General features: G+C 37.6%; 1 long non-coding RNA gene across 1 annotated transcript in view; it reads left to right on the top strand.

Moving 5' to 3' along the window:
• LOC132198069 (uncharacterized) overlaps positions 1-13,706 on the top strand; it is a 103,490-nt gene that overhangs the window by 23,505 nt on the left and 66,279 nt on the right. Inside the window, exon 2 of the long non-coding RNA XR_009441956.1 lies at positions 10,793-10,842. This is a non-coding gene — a long non-coding RNA (uncharacterized LOC132198069). The remainder of the gene's footprint in view (positions 1-10,792; positions 10,843-13,706) is intronic.

Genomic DNA, 13,706 nt, shown 5'->3' with positions numbered 1-13,706 from the left:
TCCTCGCGTGTTGTGTGCTTGCTTTCGCACGTTCAGTCAGTCATGCTCGCTCGCTCGTTCGTTTCGTTTAAACAAGGGACTGAGCTCCGTTTATAATATGTAAATGCGTGCGGCATGTTCATGCATACCATCAATTAAACTTGCTCAAGCGTTGTTTAGAGCGTAGAATAATGCAATTAGCCACGCAAACACGCGCCTGTTTGATAAGAATTTGCCTAATGTGATGGCTTCGCAGCTAAATAAGCGACTCTAGATGAATATATACGCCATCTTTACTCACTTAATTAATCAATGTAAATTGAAAGTTACTTCATAGACGCTTTGCCTCAAGTATGATTAAACTGAGATTACTTGTTGACTGATGTTGACCTAATTTCCCCGCTTTTATAAGCCAATTGAAATTTAATTCAGAATTGAGTCGATTAAAATATCATACATAAAACTTCCTCTCGTCAACTTTTGGTTACCGCAAAATATACCGTATTATGTTGCTAATCTTCAAAGGAGTTGAGAAAAGCCTTTCAGGCTCGACCGAAACTCTCGTTTTCTGCGAAATATGCTAACGTCGTTTGCTCTCTAACTTTATAAAGATTGTGCACTTTGCCTTTTCAACAACGAGTTGTGCTTTTGGCGGCGCGCAACAAAGTAGCATTGTCACGTCCAGGGAGTCTGAAAGAGTTTCCTTCTTTATTCTCGGCTGCCTTTTCTACTCGACTGCCACATTCAAATAAGTAGAGAGAGCACACCGCACCTTTTCTCGCCGCTCGCTTTTTACAACACAAACCCTGGTCGTTTGCACTGATGTGAGTAAATTTCTGCAAACGTACGCTACGGGCCTTTCAATGCACGGCGTTGACTGGCTGCCGATGTTGTAGAAAGTTATTGGAGAAAAGACGAGAATCTGTTTCCTAACCAAAGTGCACCTCATCATATCTGATTCTATTCAGCGCTTTGTGCGTCGTAAATAGAAATTTGAAACCTTTTTCGGTGCGAGCCGGCGACAGAAAAAAATGTCTCTGATAGAATTTTATGATGGCAGCGACAAACATTAATACTGGTTGTACGCTCCGCAGAAAAAGAGGAAAATAGAATTGAATGCGAGTGGCAAAAGCGACGGCAAAATCGACCGCGCCAGGAAAAATGTCTCAAGATTAAAGGATTCTTGAGGACGGGATTTTGCGAGGAGGAATATAGATTTATAACCAATGTGTGAATCCAGCCGCGTGAATAATGACTCCGGCGGCCATAAAAGCTGGCTGGAAAAGTTCCCTCTTCACTCTCTTTCCTTTCCCACTGGAGGGACACGGTTTTTGCCCGCGCCGCCATTCTTTTTGATAATATAGAAAAATAATGGAGAAACTCGCAACGCTCCTGCCCAGGCAAATAATTCAGTCCTAACTGTTGGCAAAAGAAAAAGAGTTGAAATGCGCCGCCAGCTGCGCTCGAGGAGGTCTGTCTGTGACTCTAGCAAGGAAATTTTAGAAAAAAAGCAAACTTATTTGTAAAAAATGTTTAATATATTTTAATAACATTTTTACTGTTAATTATAATAAAAATTTTACTTTATATCTAATATAAATTTATTAAAACTAATTTTTTTACTTTTTAATATTAATTATAATAAACAATTTAATATTAAAGCGCACGACGTTATATGGTATTTCTACTGAAATGAAATAGTTTTATTTACATATCTATTAATTTAATATGAAATATTTTCAAGCAGCGCGCTATTTTCTTCCATATAAAATAAATTCAACCATATTACTTCATTCGCCAGGAATGCGTTCCTTAATTATGTATTTAACAATCAATATCAATTCTCATAAATTATTTGAATAGTTACACAAATTTGGGATGGGATGTAGATCGGATTCAAAATATTGAATGAATAAAAATTTGTCAAAAACTAGAGGCATTAAATAACAATATATTATAATAACAAGATACACAAGCTAGATTTTTAACAAAATTAATAAAAACAAAATACTCATCGATTTTTTATTGCAATTTTTGTTCTTCCACATTTGTAAAATTGTTTCTCGCGATAAAATGAGCCCAGAGTGATAAATATCTCGAATGTCGATGCGGTTTCAGAAACAAAGTTGTGAAGCTTTTGCACTCACAAAGTTGATTCCGTCAAGTGGGCTTTCGGGTTGTCACAATTTCTCGCAGCCGGCTGACTTCAGGAGCACACGGGCTTTTGTTGTGTCTCAAAAGCTGCGGAGATGCTACCGTGAATTAATTACTCGCTGCGTATGCGAACGTCGAGTGCGAGAGAGTGTATCAGTTTTCAGCGCCTCGAACATTGACAAAAGTAAAGTCGCTTCGTCGTTTCTCCCGCTTGCGCAAAATGCTAAAATAATTAATGCCGACATGACGAGAGGGGGCGTGGAATTAATTAATGTGTATGTGCGTGTGAGAGAGAGTGAGCCGGCTTGTTATTCCTGATGAAAAGACTCGGCGGCGGGCAAACACACTCAGAAATAACACAACTCGAGGCGTTTACACCGCCCCCTTTCTTAATGCTCAAACTTTTTGCATCTCCTCTGGGCGCAAACTGCCGCAAAACAAATAAAATTATAACTTGGCACTGCGTGTTTTATCATTACGCACATATGCAAAGTGCTCTGTCTCTCTCGCCTTTGCTCATTCTCAGCTCTAAACGCAAAAGTTGGGAGTCGAGAGTTGCCGCCGAGAACAAAAGCAGACAACAAACGCGCAAAACAAGACAGGAGAGTGTAATTTAATCAAATAGCAATTAAAATTTTGGAATGCGAGAGACTTGTTGCAGGCAAAAAAGCTACAATTCGAATTGGAGCAAAGTTCACCAACATTATTTGTGTCTCAACAAATTTAAATTATGAATCCCAAATTTGATGTTTGAGTTAATTTTGCTTGAAGGAAATAAGAAATGAAACCGTTATGAGAAGTTTTTTTATCGCAGATGTCTGATTTCACATCAGAAAATTTAAATTTTTATCACGATTTTATTCTCGATTTATTTTACAATAAATTTGCTGATTATTCGTTAAAATCAAAAGGAATTTATATTTAAAAAGTTAAAAAAATTTTAACCTTCTATATTTCAATCCCCTTTTATATTATTCAACAAGTTGATTTTCTTAATCTTGAATTAAAATTTTTGTTTGTACAAATTTACTGATTTATTGCTTCGCAGGTTGCATACATGCTAGAATTTCTTTAGAAGGTCATAGGTATGATAGAAAAAACATTACGTTCACTGAATGGGTGCAATCCTAATCTTTAAAATAACAGATTAACTGCTAAGATGGAAACGGAGATTTACAGAAAATCAGCTAAACCTTTTCATAAGCAACGAGAAACAAAAGAGTTGTGTTTCCTGGAAAAGCAGAAATAAAGTATTAGCAGGCAGCTGAGTTGTGCAGTGAATTAGTGCCATCATTCACGTTGCACTGACGGCAAATACGCCATCCATCTTGGCGTGCAGATCCTTCGGAAAGAAAGAAAGAAAGAGCAGCAGCTTACCAGTGATGTTTGCAACTCGAGTGTGCTACATCATCTTCAAGAGAGAGTCAAGTAAGATCTCTCGGGAGAATTCAACTTTGTTATTATCAAACTTAATTTCGCTCTGGCAGCAGAGACTGCTGCGAAAGTTAAGGGAAAAAATGTACACGTGTGCTAGAGAGCGACATCAAATATGGTTAAAAGCGGCGCTCTAATGCTTTTGTAGCCACGCGTATATACGTATGTTTTGTTAATGCAAGTCGAGTCAAGTTGCACAGAGTACCTGCGCGCACGATGAAAGAAAGGGTGTTCGATTTCACAAAGAGCGCTTTCGAGTTCACACTCTGACATCTGAATTTCCCCCTGCATAAATTCCGTCACTCCGCTACCTTTGAAAGCATGGAAAATATGTCAAAACAAATCCGGAATTCGGCGAGTTCAAAGTGCCAACTGTGCAGTTATGCATTATGAATGTGCAGCGCAATTTCATTACAGAAAATGTACCATGCTATTTTTATTTGCTCCTCATCATGCAGATGTGCAAGTCAAATATGAAAAATATTTGGAAATCCAATTTACAGTCTGGGCAAACAAATTAAAATTCTTTTCCCGCTCTCCGTCTCTATAATTGAATATTTGAACAAGTTTGCTGGATAATTTTCCATGTGTTTCTTTGTGCGCTACACGGCGCCGCGCCGAGTGAAAAGGGGACACACCATACAAAGACGTTGAGCTGATGGTGAGGCCCCGTATTTGCGCTGACGGGTGATGTGGATATGTGTTTTTGCACGAGAGCTGCCGGAGCTCATACTTTGTTCTCGACCTGCCATGCATTACAACTGCAAACTCCATTACAGTAACAACACAAACACAACGTATGTATGTTCGTTTCTACAATTGCTCGTGTGAGAGTAGCATGCTTGCTTACTTTGCGTAGGTGTGAAGATGGATTGCACACCATGTTTGAGAACTCTAGCCATGTTAATGGTGTGAAACATTATTCTCTTGATATTTCCATTACTCTTTCATTTTTGCACGTGTCAATTGATTGTGAAATAAAAACTATATTTTTTTACAAAAAATTATTTTTACTCATAATCAAAATACAAAGTAGGAACTAATAATCTTGATCTCAGATATTTTTTCTTTAATTTACGCAATTTTTTTAATCAATAAAGAAAGTTTATGTAATTATTTTTATTTAGATGTTGAAAAATACAACGTTTAATTGATAAAAAAAAAAATATATATATATTATTGAAGGACATAATATACAGTATTTTTAGAAACAGATTCATGATTTAATATTGTATTGACAGCATAATCAACTCAATTGAACATAATTCTTTGATTAATTTTAAAGTCAATTTATGGTGTGTTAAATAAAAGTCTACTCCACACAAATAATAGCAAATTTTCCCCTCTTCCTCAACAGCCATGATAAATATTTCCCGTGAATGTCCAGTCATTGCTTAAAAAAAGCTCCAGGAAAATGACTCAGCAGCATCCGTTAAGTTCTTCCGCCCTTGACGCTGGAAATATTTCGCGCTGGAAAATAATGTGAAAACGCGCCGCTCAGGACCGGCCCATTCATCTTGTTTGATTGAAGCGTCGCTTTGGCTTGAAATGGGAAAATGGTGTTTCCTGCGTATGGTCATTGTTCATTATTTGGATGTGGCACCTCCAAATTAAATGTTCAAGTGGCTCGAGATTTTATTTCGCAGAGGCAAAAATGTTGTAAATCACGTCAAACTGCTTAAAAATGCTGCGTAAGGGAAACGTTTTCCTAAGTGGATATTGAATTCTGCTGCGTGCAGGGATAAAATCTGGTTGTTATGTTGAGGGGCGCGATTTTTTGTGTGTTGTTGTTGGTGGTGGTGCTATAGAGAGGCGGGAACGCGTTTTCGTGTATGAGATTGCGAGTTGGGAAATTGAATATTTTCACATAATGCTTGTATGGAAATGTATTTTTTTCCGTTCTTATTATGCTAAAAAGCTCGCATTCACCATAAACCTTTTAGAGATGAATTAAGTTTAGAATATGAACTTAATTTGCCTTGGAAAATGATTTGGCGAGTGCCTTAATTTAAGCATTTCCATATTAAATTCAAGAGCAAACAAAAAGTTTAAATTTATTAAGAGTAATGCAGTGAAAAAGTTTCAGGATAAATTATTCATTTTTCTTTCGAGTCATATTTCCAAGGGAAAACCACCCGATTAGTTAGTCATAAATAAAAACAATTTTCCGCCAGTGTTTGAATTAGAAAAGCGTTTGCACAACTTTTTGCCAGCGATGTTTGCGAATTCAACGGTGGCACCCTATATAAATTTCCCCTCTGGCGATAATATACGGAGAGAGCAGGCTACTTTGCGAATAAAAAGCGGCCTCGCTGCTGCCGCTGGCCCGGTTGAAAACCAAAATGTCAACATTATTTTGAAAAGAGAGCGGCGCAGCGCACTCCATTGAAGTGTAGCCGGAGAAGAAAAACGAGTTAAAAGTTTGCTGCCGGAGCCGCTGCTGCTTTTTGCGCCGGCAGCATATTTGCCTGATAAAAAATTTACATTCCTCGGGCGTCACCTTAGTGAATAAACAGCCGGCTATGATGCATATGCCTCGACAAATGCAAAATTTATCACGCCTGCCTTTCGCTGCTGCTCGCTCTCGCTCTCTCAAAAAGCAAGCGTGTTTGCATATATTTTCGCAGCCGGCGCAAAGAGAGCGCATTATTCAGCCGGCTTCTTTTGAAGGGAGCCTCTCTCTCGCTCACTCACGTCGTGCGTATTTAGCAATCACACTCACTCAGCCAATCCCTCTCCATCTTGCACGTTGTAAATCTCGACGATTTTTCCCTTTGGATGCCTGCAGCTTCTCATCTAATAAGCACGTTTCCGCGCCACTCCCTCAATTTCGTCTCGTGCCTAGGCATCATTTATGATACATATTATAATGTGCAATCACTTGCAAACAACATGAAATTTTATTTGATTTCGCCTTTATTGAGTGACGTGATGTTTAAACTCTAATTTAAAAGACAGAAAATAAATTATTTAAAAAAAATATATAATTAATTCCGACCATCGGCAATAATTCTACAGTAGGGAAAAAATTATCAAATTTTCATTATTATTTTGGGAAAAAGTAATTCATAAAAAGTTATTAAAAGGCCTAAATTTCATTTTGGGTGACAAACTATTTTCATTATTAATATCAAGGCAGAATGGCAAAATTTCAAATTATTTACTGTTAGAATTAATTTTGGAGTGAATTAAAAATATATATATAATTAATTTTTTTCCGCAAGAAAAAGTTTTCTTGTTTAAATTTGCAAAATGTAGTCCTCAAATAATTTCCTTTTTATTTTAGAATGATTGCCACATTAATTTCAAATTAGTTTCCAATTCTATAAGAGAAATAATCATTAGGCATGAAGGCTATGGAAATCAATTTCAAATTGAACTTGCTGCACACGACGGGGTGCCACAGCCAAAGACTGACATTTTTTGCTTGTGATGAAAAATTCATTCAGCTACAAATTTTCTAATTGACTTGCATTCAAGCCACTCTGGCGGGCCAATTAGAATACATTGGCGTCTTCAAAGCGGCTGCCTGCGTTCCTAGAAGGCGGAAAAATGCGCGAGGCCCAGATGAAGCAAGAGCAGGAAAAGGGGCACAGAGAGGGAAGAAGGCGAGCTGCCGCTGCTTATGCTGAGTAGCTGGAAATTCGGCGTATCAGCGGCGCGAGCTCTTTGAATAAAGCGGCTTTGGCGTCGTCACAAGGCGAAGAAGAAGTTAAACGAGTTCAATATTGAGAGATGAAACACACGGTTTAGAGCGCAAGTTTTCAACCACAGCACGCTCGGCGCGCACACACATATTCCGACTTGCCTGCTGCGCAAAAATTAGCCTCAAGTTTGTTTTTGATGGCGAGGCACAGAGGCAAAGAGAGCCACGACTGTGATTCTGAAGGGTACACCACGGCGCCGACAAAGCTGAAAAAGAAAGTTTGGCAATCCCGATAAATTGATCATTTTCGTAATTTCCTTATTGATAATTCGGCCAACAATTTCCAGACATTTTTTTAGGCTTCTTCTAATATTTTCGATTTAATCTTTTACCCACAGTTTTCGTGCCGTGGAAATTCTGAAAACCACAATGGAAAGTAAGTTTTCAGCCGCGGTTTTCCCTTTGCCTTGGAGCTTTAACATTGAAATCTGGTGCTCCTCACTTTCAGCCAGCAGTTTGTGTTATTGAAAACGCTTAAAACTTTGCATATTATAATGCGGTAGATGGAGAGCGCACATGTATGTACTTAGATTTGGCTCCTCTTCTTCTGTGCGGGGCGTGTGTATTAGATCGCACTCGCGCAAAATCCACATCAAAGTGTGCGCCCCACTTTATGGGAAGTCGGTGAACTGAAAATTAATAGGCGCCCGGCCGGCCGGCCGGACGGCTCGCTTGCATTAATGCCTTTGGACGCCAAATAAAACTCGTTATGGTGGTGCGGCGGATGATGAATCGGGTCCGTGGTGAGAGACAGGGTGCCGCCTCACCAGAGTACAGTAAAGTACACCCTCGTCAGCCTCTCAAGATCGTCAAGTAGGGCACACGATATTGCGAAATATTATGCGGGGTTTTGGCTGAAAAGCCGCCGGAACTCGGCATTGATGAGAACGTGTGAAATGATTTACGTTTCTCTTCCTGAATATGAGAGCGCTTGGTTTTACACACGCCCAGGCAAAAATGTAATTTACGCTACTATGATTTGAATATTTTGATTTCAATACAGTGTAACTGGATGCAACCTTTTGATTCAGTCTTTTGTCTCTGTTTATTTGAGAGATTTTAATATTGAAACTGACAACGTATAACTTGGTTTTTCTCTATTTTACTTAATTGATTACTTCATTATCAGCGATGAGAAGAAAAAATTCCTAATGAAACCTAATAAAACTAAAAATAAATTAGAATTTTTAATTAAATTGGTTCTTATAATTCCCAATTTATTTCTGCTGTAAAACCCAAGTTACATTTTATTTTTATTTAATTATTAAATTCATTGAGCAAAATTTTTCTGAACAATTTCATTACTTGGAGTTGGATTTTCTGCGGCTACAAAGTCTGTTCCTGTGAGATGTTTGCAACTTTCTATAGAAAAGAATATCGATTTTAAAAATATGAACGAGCTCGATGAGGAGAAAATTTTATTTGTATCCTCTTTGACGGAATCCATTAAGGGAAATTGCAAATAGTAAGGGTTAAAAAGATCACTTACAGCGCGGAAAAGAAGATGAATAAATGGAAAAGAGCCTTTCAAGGAAGACGAGTTTAAAAAAAGTTGGCCGAAAGGGGAGGCTTTTCTCTCTCAATCAAACGTCATGTCATAATCCGCACAAAACTTTTGACGTTCGCTCGCTCTTCATCACTAGCGTCGATCCATCCGTTCTTCATGATATTAAAAGGCACCTTTCATCTTTCTAACAATGGCGTGCCTTATTGATTAGCCAGCCATCCCTACGTAGCATCAGGTGCATCAATTTATTTTTGCGAATAAAAGTCAGAAAAAAAATCTGAACTGACAATATGCAGTCAAATTTAATTAGGCGTGTTCATAATGAACGCACGCGACTGACTAATAACAGGCGCTGATCTAATTTCGCCCTATAATCAGATGAAGCATTTTGATTAGCGGAGAGTGGAGATGAAAAAATTTGCCGGGCGACTGGCGCGATCGATCCGCTCACAAAAGTCAATCTTGACCAATTTCCGTCGCGCAATTCGCAATTTCCGGCGCTCGTATTGGACTCTCTCTCTCTATCTCGCCGTGTGAAATGATTGATTTCGGCGAGTCGTGTTTGCGAATGTCATTATCACGTAACGAGGATGTCTGACTTTAAATCTAGAAGCAATTGAGGACGTCACCCTTTGATGCCTGGTTAGCATTTCAATGGAGGCCCAGACTTTGTGCGCCGCGCAATGCTTGCCATTCATTTCCAATTATTATTGCCGCTGTGTGTTGTTGTACGGCTGCTCTTTGATAAATCAGACTCCTCTGCACTTTGATCAGGCAGCCGCGCACAATAAAGCCTTAATGATATTCTAATTGGAATCTCCTATCACAGCTGCAAGGATATCATAGTTTCTTGCATGAATAAAAAGCGTATCATTAAATGAACAGCGTCGTTTTCAAGAAGGAAAAAAGAAGCATCTTTTCCTAGAAGTGGACAGAAATTAAATTTCTTTTTTTTTTTATCAGAGAGGTTGAAGTGGAAAAACTTTTTCGCTTGCGAGACCAACCACCGCGGAGTCGGAAAAATGCGACTTCATTTGTCATCCTTGAGAAAATCAAAAGGAATTTTTACGTCTTCATGCAAAGTGGTGGAGGAAAAATGTGTAAGAGGGAGAAAAGGAAACGCTTGGGATGAGAAAAGGGACACGAAGTGCGCACTCCAGATGGTGCTATTTTGGAATATGAAATCTGTTTCGAATAACAAAGTAGCTCTCTGACTTAAAACAGAACACGTTTCAACGCACTTGCTCCTGGTTATCATAAAGACTTCCATCAAATTTTTTGATTAGCTGATTAAAATTAATTATTTTTTGTAAATTTAAACATTTTGATTTAGATTTATTGAATAAAAATTACAGACTGTAACCATAAAAAATAATTAAGATATAAAAAATGTTGATTGCAAATTTTGCAGAAAGCCATCCATGTAATAAAAGGATGGACAGAAAGGAATAAAAACTTAGATTTAATCTAAAAGCAATAAACGTAGCTTAAGTTTTACCGGAAAAATATTCCTAAATCTCAAGATAAGGAAGTTGGTCCCTATAGTTGGAAAAAATGAATCGTTTTTTCTGTATATTAGCTGCGGCTCATTTGCTTTTCAGCAGCAAATCGCCGCATTGAGCGAGTTGCCTGCACCCACTCTGCGGTTATATTCTGTGAAACAAATGTGTATAGCTGGAGGAATGAAAAAGCAGCTCAGCCGAATGACTGCATTGATAAAACTGCGCCACCGTTTGCTTTCACCCTTCGAAATATTTCAACTCCCCTCACAAACTGCATTTTACCCGCGCTATCTCGCACTCCATGCTTTCCATACAGTCACAAAATTCTTGCTTTATGCAAGGTGAACTCCTTCGGGAATGCCGCCAAAATATTGCCTTACTCGACTGCAGCAGTCAATCCAAGTAGGGTCTTACTTTCTTCGGAGGGGGGCAGAGAATAAATAATTCATTTTTTGTGAAAAAACGAATTTTCCGTGCAGATTTGTAATTTGATTAAAATTTTTGTTTCAGGCAAATCGACCATTTTTTTCGCCTCGTCGGAGGAGCTGGGAGATGTTCTGGTGAGTGCAATTTTTTCCCCTCAAATTCCTTTTGCAAATTTCTGTTTGCTTTTGTCTACAAAGGATATGGTTGTTGCCGTTCGTGGTGTTGTTTAATTTCGCCATGGTATATAAAAGCCGGCGCGCGTTTTTGTCCCCGTCAGAGGTCCGGTGGCAAAAACGGACAGGCCGTCGTTGCTGCAGGTTTCGAGGCGAAATGCGGGTTGTTAAATGGCGTGCGGGGTTGGCTGGTAATTCGTGAAGTGTCTGGCCGCTTCTTTTGAGAGAGAGACCGCCAAACGTGGCGTGGCAGAGAGAAATTGGCCCCTCTCAACACAATGCCTGCGCCGGTTGACCCTTGTGCCTGCTGCTGGCAAAACTTTGCTTATGCCCCTCTCGAGCCCCGAGACGCTCCCTTCTCGATTCGCAACAACCGCTTTTTTCAGTATGGGGAAGGCGAATAAGTCATTTAAAAGTGATGGAAAAGTTTGGAATTTTGAAATTCGTTTTTGAAAAGGTAATTTTAGTGAGTAAAATCATTAAATTTTTTATTAACAGCTATTTAGAAGGGACTGAAAATAGAATTTATTAAAGTTTAATGAAAATATATAAAGTAATTAACAAAATTTTTAATCTTCATTGAAGAAATTGCTGCTGATTGGTTTAAATCAATGGTACATTTTACAAATATAAAGCATTTTTTTTAATTAAATAAGTAAATATTTTGTTTAGCATTATATTTAATTTTATAATAAAAATTAACCTTTAAAATCAAATAAAAAAGCTGGTTCAACAATTAATTTTACGGCACAATTACTGAGTTTGTTTGCTTCGCACTTAATTTCCACAGAACCTTTAATTTTTAAAATTGAGCAAACAGCCAAAGCAGTGCGCGAAGCTCTTTAAAATCTAGAAAAAAAGCTTTAAAATGAAGTGAAAGAGACGCCTCAACACTTTATTCAACTTGGTGCAAGCTGAATTTTTTTGCATCGCTCTTATTAATCGCGGAACCTTCAATTAATTAAAATTTGAGAAAATAACCAAAGCATTGCACGAAGCAGGAAGCACTTTAAAATCTAGAAAAATAGCTTTAAAATGAAGTGAAAGAGACGCCTCAACACTTTATTTAACTTGGTGCAAGCTGAATTTTTTTGCATCGCTCTTATTAATCGCGGAACCTTCAATTAATTAAAATTTGAGAAAATAACCAAAGCATTGCACGAAGCAGGGAGCACTTTAAAATCTAGAAAAATAGCTTTAAAATGAAGTGAAAGTGACGCCTCAACACTTTATTTAACTTGGTGCAAGCTGAATTTTTTTGCATCGCTCTTATTAATCGCGGAACCTTCAATTAATTAAAATTTGTGAAAATAACCAAAGCATTGCACGAAGCACGAAGCACTTTAAAATCTAGAAAAATAGCTTTAAAATGAAGAGAAAGAGACGCCTCAACACTTTATTTAACTTGGTGCAAGCTGAATTTTTTTGCATCGCTCTTATTAATCGCGGAACCTTCAATTAATTAAAATTTGAGAAAATAACCAAAGCATTGCACGAAGCAGGAAGCACTTTAAAATCTAGAAAAATAGCTTTAAAATGAAGTGAAAGAGACGCCTCAACACTTTATTTAACTTGGTGCAAGCTGAGTTTTTTTGCTTCGCTCCTATATTAATCGCGGAACCTTCAATTAATTAAAATTTGAGAAAATAACCAAAGCATTGCACGAAGCACGAAGCACTTTAAAATCTAGAAAAATAGCTTTAAAATGAAGTGAAAGTGACGCCTCAACACTTTATTTAACTTGGTGCAAGCTGAGTTTTTTTGCTTCGCTCCTATATTAATCGCGGAACCTTCAATTAATTAAAATTTGAGAAAACAACCAAAGCATTGCACGAAGCAGGAAGCACTTTAAAATCTAGAAAAATAGCTTTAAAATGAAGTGAAAGAGACGCCTCAACACTTTATTTAACTTGGTGCAAGCTGAATTTTTTTGCATCGCTCTTATTAATCGCGGAACCTTCAATTAATTAAAATTTGAGAAAATAACCAAAGCATTGCACGAAGCAGGAAGCACTTCAAAATCTAAAAAAATAGCTTTAAAATGAAGAGAAAAAGACGCCTCAACACTTTATTTAACTTGGTGCAAGCTGAATTTTTTTGCATCGCTCTTATTAATCGCGGAACCTTCAATTAATTAAAATTTGAGATAATAACCAAAGCATTGCACGAAGAACGAAGCACTTTAAAATCTAGAAAAATAGCTTTAAAATGAAGTGAAAGTGACGCCTCAACACTTTATTTAACTTGGTGCAAGCTGAGTTTTTTTGCTTCGCTCCTATATTAATCGCGGAACCTTCAATTAATTAAAATTTGAGAAAACAACCAAAGCATTGCACGAAGCAGGAAGCACTTTAAAATCTAGAAAAATAGCTTTAAAATGAAGTGAAAGAGACGCCTCAACACTTTATTTAACTTGGTGCAAGCTGAATTTTTTTGCATCGCTCTTATTAATCGCGGAACCTTCAATTAATTAAAATTTGAGAAAACAACCAAAGCATTGCACGAAGCAGGGAGCACTTTAAAATCTAGAAAAATAGCTTTAAAATGAAGTGAAAGAGACGCCTCAACACTTTATTTAACTTGGTGCAAGCTGAGTTTTTTTGCTTCGCTCCTATATTAATCGCGGAACCTTCAATTAATTAAAATTTGAGAAAATAACCAAAGCATTGCACGAAGCAGGAAGCACTTTAAAATCTAGAAAAATAGCTTTAAAATGAAGTGAAAGAGACGCCTCAACACTTTATTTAACTTGGTGCAAGCTGAGTTTTTTTGCTTCGCTCTTATTAATCGCGGAACCTTCAATTAATTAAAATTTGAGAAAACAA

The sequence above is a fragment of the Neocloeon triangulifer genome, unplaced genomic scaffold, assembly GCF_031216515.1.
Source record: "Neocloeon triangulifer isolate White Clay Creek 2 clone unplaced genomic scaffold, ASM3121651v1 ptg000001l, whole genome shotgun sequence".
NCBI classification, from domain to species: Eukaryota; Metazoa; Arthropoda; class Insecta; order Ephemeroptera; family Baetidae; genus Neocloeon; species Neocloeon triangulifer.
Note: the sequence above shows the minus strand (reverse complement) of the source record. Positions and strands in the feature narration are given on the sequence as shown.